Consider the following 8,247-nt stretch of genomic DNA (forward strand, 5'->3'; position numbering starts at 1 on the left):
TTTTGAGTCATACTTTTCTTTATAAGTTATAAGCAGGATGTTTGCAATGTTAACTAAAAGCTGAAGCGGTTCACTATATGAGGAGAGACTGCTGATTCAAATGCAGTTTCTGTTGTTACCTGTGGATGGCGCTATCCGTCTGCCGTCTACAAATCATTTTACCAAAGATGAATGGGGAGAAAAAAAAAATCACATTTTCTTGAAGTATATTAAAAGCAGTGCATATCTTGGAGAACTGAACAGGAAATCACCATCATGCACGAGGCGTTTGGAAAGATGAGAAAACCATATTCCACAATCATCTTAAAGTTTAAGTAAGTTTCTTTGGAGGTCTGAAGACAGCTTTACTGCTTGCTCAGACAATAAGGATGTTAAAAAACAGTAAGATCTTAAAGTTTTATAATAAATGATGTAATATCTGACATTTAATAATCCTGGTTTAACATCATAGTACATCCTGCTATTATTGTCCATCATACCACTAAACCAATATAATATGTTTGAACAGAAAAGGCATTAGAGCCCTTTGGAGTTATGAGTGTGTTGGGCACCATAAACAAAGCTGAATTAACATAATCTGTGTCTTAGGTATAAGGACACAGAACAGCAAATGTCTTCATACTGCTGTCCGTGCCTATTCAACTTCCTAAATCAACTTTGGTAAAAAACCTTATGGTACTAAGATGTTTTATTTCTCCAAAATGTTTGGTTTTTGGGGTGGTCCACTGAGGGGTGGCTGGTAGGAAGTCTCCGTCTGCGTGTGAGGGGTGATGGTGAGAACAAATGGAGAGGAGGAGGCCAGAGAGAGGGGAGGTAGAGTGAAGGGGGGAGGGAACAAGGGGAGACAGCCCTAGCGGCGCAGTGGGAGGACTATCCCATGCTAGGACTTGTGGTGGCTGCAGCGGCAGCCCGGACTGGAGGAAGTGTACCGTGCTGGGGGACTGAGCAGCTACAGCAGCAGAAAGTTCAGGAACTGTGTGAAGACTTCAATACTTTTTTTTTTTTTTTTTTTTAAGAACCGCAGAAAGGGGCAAAAGGACGAAGTGAGCGCCCTGAAGCGGCTGTGACCGACCTGAGAGCAGATTCCAGCAGAGGAAAATGAGATTCTCAGCCTGCATTAAGCCTGTATGACGGGCTGAGGGCTCTTTCATTAGGACTCCTTCTCTTTCAGCAGCTCTTACTGACAAAGAGGAAACAGAGAGGGACACAGACGAAGACTCAAAGTGCTCGCTCTCTGTTTAAAAAGGTAAGGCACGATGCATTTGAACTTTTCCATGGTCAATCATTAGCATGGAGGGTTTCAAAGTCAGGCAGGGCAGTTTCTTAAAAGCAGGATTAGACTTCTACACACTGCGTACTACCTCTCAGCCCTTAGTCCCCCCCCCCCCCCCTTCTCTTTAGCCCTTTGCTCAGTAACATTTCACTGAGTTTGCCCATTTATTCAAAGTGCAAAACAAGCCACCGCTGTCTGTATTTACTTTGGCTCTGGGTATGAGTGTGTGTTTGTGCTCCAGCACTCTCAAGACAGAGAAGGGAGTCATTCAAACTGACCAAGCACTGATGTTGTGGACCCCCCCCCCCCCCCCCCCCCCCCTTTAATGTGAAAGAGTATCATTTACAGCCTTTGAATTAAACCCCCTATAGCTTAGCTTGATTTCTGTCAGTCTTTTTTTAGCTTTTAAATGTCCTCTTCAATAAATTGTCTTTTGCAGTGGCTCGGATTCTGGGGTTTCTTGCTGTTGTGGGCATGGTGTTCTGGAGACCTCTATAATGTGAAACATATGGGGCCATTACTTTGGAAGACTTGTCCCAAGTAGTCTCTTGAAGAAACAGGACATTTGTGTTCTTTCTTGTCTCTTCAGACTTTGTTGGTGGATAAATGGTGAAGACAGTCAGACTTGAAACAGTTAAACTTGTTTTTTTCTTTGAGCAGCAGCAGCTGGGTGCTATTATGGGTCTTAAAGCTGTGCTTTGGAGGGCAGCCATTGTCGATGACATGTACAAGCATCCTTACATCACAGCACTTCTTAAAGTGAATATCAGACTGTCCCGTTCCCTGTTTGGAAATGAGACACACACCTGCATTTACACCTTCCTGCACAACATCCTTTCAGGCAACATAGACATTGCAGGTTGCTCTGAACATTTTGCAGGCTAAACTCTCTCAAGATTACCTTTAATTACAGACCCTGCGAGAAAGGAAAAAACATCTTTGAACTGGTAATTACAGATTTTTTGCAAGTTCTTTTTGGGGTCAGATTTGTGTGAGCAATATGTCAGCTTAACTCAACAAAAGTTAAAGAGCACCAAAGCATACCAAAGTGCTTCACAAAGGGACAAAAGGATGGAGAGTAAGAAGAAAACTTGACACCTATACATACGTAAAAACGTTAAAACACAACTCCAAATTAAAATTTAAATTGGAAATGAAAAGTCCTGTTGGGAAAAAGTAGGTCTACTTCCCTTTTGAAAGAAAACAGAGAGCGCTTATCATTTCTGCCTCTAAGAACTGTTCATAAGAGACCCAAAATTACAGTTTTATTTCACTGATACCAGGCGCCAATAACAATGAATATGGATCCTGATAATGCAGGTTGGACAGGTCGGGTGGGGTTGTGTAATGTAAGCAGTGATCCAACAGCATGGGACAGAGCATTGGGGTATTTTTCACTTTGTCACAGCGGTGCCACGGCCACTTGGCAGACATGTGTAAGCCATTAAACCGAAAGAAGGAGAAGGACGGAGACTGAAAGCAATAAAGGGGAAAGAATTGCAAGAAAATGGGGAAAGAAAAAGAGAAAACGAGGGAGGGAGAGTGGGAACGTAATCCATTTTGGAACGCATTCCTCTATACCTTGGGATAGAAAAACGGTAATTAGGGAGCACTTTAGGAGCCTTTAGGGTGCGCAGAATTGCTCCAAGCTCAGGGCTGTCATTTTTATTCTCTTCAAAATATCTCATGAAAATGTGAGACAAATACACGTTAGAGTTCCAGGGTTACTAAATAAATCTGCTAAAAATACACGGACTCCCTTTCCTGTGGCTTTTTCTCAATAGTTCTCATGGTTTTGTTTATTTCAGTTTCTTCGGCAGTCAATGGGTGTCAAAGCCACAGCGCAAACATATATAGAGCCCCTGACAGGAAAAGGCCAGAACAAACTGTGGCCTTGTCCCTCTCAGGGCCCTTCAGTCAGCCTGTTATGTCACTGTGGACATGTTAGCCTGCAGTATGAGGCGTGTGCTCATGCCAAGTTCGGAATAAAAGGCGGTTTGGAGCAGTGACGCTGATGGTATCAAAGTTATTAGGGGGCTATTAGATGTGAATGCTAAATACTAATGGGGGGCTGCAGCCAGGGGAAGAGGTCAAGAGCAAGCAACACTTTTGTTCTGGTTGTGAAGCCCCTCTCGTATGGAATTTAAATGATTTAAATTGACTTTATGAATAGTTCTCTAAATGTACTGTGCAACGCTACTTTAAAAAAAAGAAATAAAAATGAGGGTCATTAAGTAAAAATGAAGTTTAATGGAGTTGAAATGCATCAGGTATAGAAAAACATTTCTGTCCTGTTATCCCCCACAGGCAGCCAGACTTCCTGAAGCATTTATGACACTTAAAGGTGTTACCACAGACAAACCGCTCAGGAGATCATTAATCTGTTGAGGGTCCCCCAAAGAGACAGTGGTGAGCTGTGTGTGTGTAGCTGCTTTCTTCATAACACAGCCAGTCCACTCATGCTGAGTTGGATGAGCTTTATCGCCCCCACTTTGAATTCCAGCCCTGCCGTCTGTACCAGATAAAGTCGAGGTGTAACGAGGGGCATGGCGCTTTTCTGGATTTGTTTTGGTACTCGACCGTGGATCTATATCAGAGTGCCCATTTTTTTTTTATTTCCTCCCGCAGAATTCCAGTTTAATGGACCTGTAAAAATATTTCAGCTGTCTCAAAATGAAGGCTGCTGCCACAACATGTCATTCACAGACTAGAAGCCGGAGCCAACAGAAGCAATTGAGTTTGATATAAGAGCGTGATGGGGAGGGGGGTTACTCTCATATGTGTGGAGGCGAAATGTTTTCTATTACTTTAACTGATTAAAATAGTTGCCGTCTCTTTACTAAAGTTCATCCAGTTCAATCCATTACAATATGGATTCATAACATTGAAACAGTTGGTGAGACTTGTGATGGTAAACCTTCAAAATAAACCATTTTCCTTCCCGAATTTTGACCAAGATTTGTAGCAATCTGTATTTCGTCTTCCATTGGTATGTACAAATATGTAAAAGTAATCTGCATGATGAGGCAACGCTGACATAACCGAAGCAAAAATAAAGCTGGTGAGCCTACAGACATGAAGCAACCAGCTTGATCACATACGCACAAATTCTTTCATAGATGGACTCGGTTGCTGGAGCTCAACCAGCTTGGCAGTGTCTCATTATTTGTGACAGATAGGCATGTAGCGTTTTTGCCAAGTGTGGTCACCACAACAGACTCGCAAATGAAAACAACTGTGAGGTCACTTTTCACCGGATTAGGCCACCCATAAAGGATCTGATTATCTGGCGTTAGGTTTTGGAGACGGTTCTTAAGCAGTTAAGAGGCATATTACATGATGCCATCTTCTTTCATCTTGTGGTTTACCTGCCCATACAAAATGGAAGATTGCGTACAGAGCGGGCCGGGTGAAGGGTGTGGCTCCTGAAATAGAAACGGGCTTCATCCTAGCCTTCCTGATCCGTCTTCCCGGTGTTTTCTTTACTCATAACACGAATGTCTGATTAATTTATTTTCAGCGTTGTTCTGGGTAATTGAAAGAAAGGCATTTGGAGCTGCTCCCAAGTGATGGTCATGCAAGTGTGAACGTGGCTGACAGCACCCACACAGCCAAGATAGTCAAGCTCTTACCTGCAGGGGTTGGAGCTGGGGGAGCCAGACACACCCTAATCCCCCAACATCCTGACCTTAGTAAACCTGTTGCGGCTTGTTCACAGGAGACCTGGCAACCCAGTTTCTCCAATCTCTCTGCCTACCCCACTACTCTACCAGCCGTGCTCTCACAGTGCCATGGGTGGGCTTGGGATTTGAGTTCCTTGGCACTGCTTATTCTGCCTTTGTGAGCTAATGCTGCGCCTCAACCCAGGAACAAAAGCAGTCAGTGCAAATTAAAGACCAATTATCTTTAGTGCGTGCTGGGGCAAGTCGCTCATGTAAGCTTGAATGAAGAGTGGGAGAAGTGAGAGGTCTGGTAGGAAGAGGATGCTGTTGCACGGTTGCCCATGAATGGTTGATGTGAAATTAATTAGGGCCAAGTAAAATATTTGGATGTTTTGAGATTTATTTCTTTATCATAAGAGCTACCTTTTTTTATATCATATATTTTCTGAATTGGTTGGAAGCATTTCCTCTTGTTTATGTAGCGCTAGAATTAGGCCAGTTATTTATTTTATAATATTTAATAGTTTGTTATTCCAAAAAACATGCATTTATTTGCTTATTGCCGAGAGCTGAATAGGAAGAAATGTTATCGTTCTCATGGCTCTTTGTCAAAACAAAGCTGCTCGCTAAGCTAGCTAAACTTGCTAAGCTATGCAAAAAGACTGGAAACAGGGGAGACAGCTAACCTAGCTGTATCTAAATGTTATAAAATGATTCCTCTGTTTCTTTGGCGGTGTTTTACTAAAACACCAACAAGTGACTCGGAGGTAACTGTAGTCAGGCTCCATTTTCAGGCTGATTTTGTTAGCTATAAACAAGGTTAGGCTAACTGTTTCTACATTATAGGTCTTTAAAATAATCATTGCTAGCCTGCTACTTGCTGAAGTTGCTTAACTTATTCTACCTAACAGAAGCGAGAGATCTTCTAGGCTAACTTTTGGGGTAAGAGAGTCAAGAAGTTTCCAAACTAACAAACTAACATTTTAAACTGTAGATAAAAACAACACATTTTTAACATATTTCCCCACGATAGTCGTACCAAACAATTAAGACAGATACTCTGAGGTCACATGGAGGTTAAGTGTAGGTTAGATACTCTCATGTCTCTAGTTAGCATATAACTTTGACACTTCTAAAACATCACTAAGCCCTGCCCTGGAGATACACAGAGCTTAAGTACTGGGTGACCTGTTCATTAATTTCCCATTAGTCAACAGTTTTTTTCTTAGAGTCTCAGGGAAAATAGACTAACCCCACCAATCCCAGAGGACCTCCAGCTCCCACCACCTCCACCAACACACACACACACACACACACACACACACACACACACACACACACACACACACACACACACACACACACACACACACACACACACACACACACACACACACACACACACACACACACAAAACAGCCAGGCCTGTTTCCCCGAGTGATGACCTCTTCATACACATGGCCTCTTTCATTCCGCTCGGAGGGTTGGTTTAAGCTGTGGCCACACTGTCCCTGCTTTATGACTTCTCTCTGGCCCCCCTTCAAAGTGTTTGGCCGTGGCCTGCAGTCATTTGCAACTTAATTGATGGACACATTCTTGTACTGTGGATCATTTTTAATAACAACAAACAACTGAAGTGATTGAAGAAGGACGATGATATCTTTGGCAGCTTAAGAATGTCTTTCTGTTTGTGACTTTGTGGGCATGGGTTTCTGTGAAATGTGAAACATTTATGAGGCTCTGTTGATCAGTTTTCCTTTCCAAACGCTACAGATAAGTATGGATAAATATGATGAAGTCATTGACATATAGCTAATTCAGGCTCATTCCCTGACCCCCACCTCGGCGGCAAGGGAGTGTGGACAACCGGAACGCGAGAAATCCTGCCTGCATATTATCCCATATGCTCTTTTGTAAAGATAACAGTTGGTGTGAATTGGTGCGATACAAATAATGATTGATTGATTCAATATGTAGGATCTGGTTTGGTTAATTCTCAATTTTCCAGTATAATTACAAATCACAATATCTGATTTTGACTGTGATAGAACAAGAGGTTAAACCATGTCTTAATGAGCAGAAATATAAGTATATGTATTTCAAGTTAACTTAAATATTAGCTGCTTTTGGCTCTTCTTTCTTGTCATAACTTATTTCAAACTGCTATTTTTACTTTAGAGAAAAGTTCAAACAAATCTATCTGAAGGCTTCACTTCGTGGTCAGACGGTTTGTGATGGTTATTTTTCACTGATTTTTCTTTTACTTTTAATATACATAAAGCAATTGATCTGTTATTTCAAACAATGTTATAATACATGCAAAAGTCCAGAATTATAAAGAACAAATAAAAAAAATGTAAGCGATACCCACATTCTTTTTGGTAGAGATAAGTGTCTTCTATTCACCCGTAGGCCGCTGTGTCGCCTTTTCTTGGAAGGCGTTTGAAGAACTCTTTGATTAAAGCAGTTCAAGTATTCCCTTCACCAGACATGGAAAAGTCATTAAGTGTCCAATTTATTGAGCTCACTCTGAATCTATGAAGATTTATCTTTTGTCTCTAAAGCTTCAACTAATGGCCTCCCATGCCTTCCTTGACATATACAGTGGCTCATCATAATACAAGCTTTACAACACAAATCAAAAACCATTTTTTTTATTTAGATTCTATTATAAAATAATTATTGTAACAAATGTTATTTCCAAAGATGATCATTTGTGATTCATTTTCTGTCCATTAATCATAATAGTTAAATATATGAATCTTCAAAGTGAAGCAGTAAATCCTTACTGTTATTCGGCTGTAAATGTTTATGTTCGCTTGTAAAAAAAGTGATTCAGCTTATGGATGGATGGACTTATAGTGTCAACAGTGTTGATAACCGGCCACACTTTGCTATTCTGGGGCTGCAAACCGGCACTGAACACACACAGATGACTAGATAAGAGATTGAGGGATGTGTCTGTGGCGGCTCTCTCCAGACCACTGCTGCAGGAAGTGCATTGCCATGAGGTCACAGCGACACACCATCGGTCAGGGATTTACAGCAACTGGTTTCAGCCGGAGTTCTTTGAAGGATTTTTCTTTGTTTTTGTCATGGTTGCTATGAGTGACAGGCTGACAGTGGCTTCTAAATGGTTGGTGTTCAATCTTCTGAAACGTCCGCTTTGTATCTCTTTTGGAAGAACAGATAAGTGGCGTTACAGTATTTGTGACGCAAACAAGAGCAAACAAGACGCCCCCTGTCCCACAATCGACAAGTGAGGTCACACTCTAAAAAGATGTCTGCCGGAAACTTGGTCACAATGGCTA

The sequence above is a fragment of the Labrus mixtus genome, chromosome 8, assembly GCF_963584025.1.
Source record: "Labrus mixtus chromosome 8, fLabMix1.1, whole genome shotgun sequence".
NCBI lineage: Eukaryota > Metazoa > Chordata > Actinopteri > Labriformes > Labridae > Labrus > Labrus mixtus.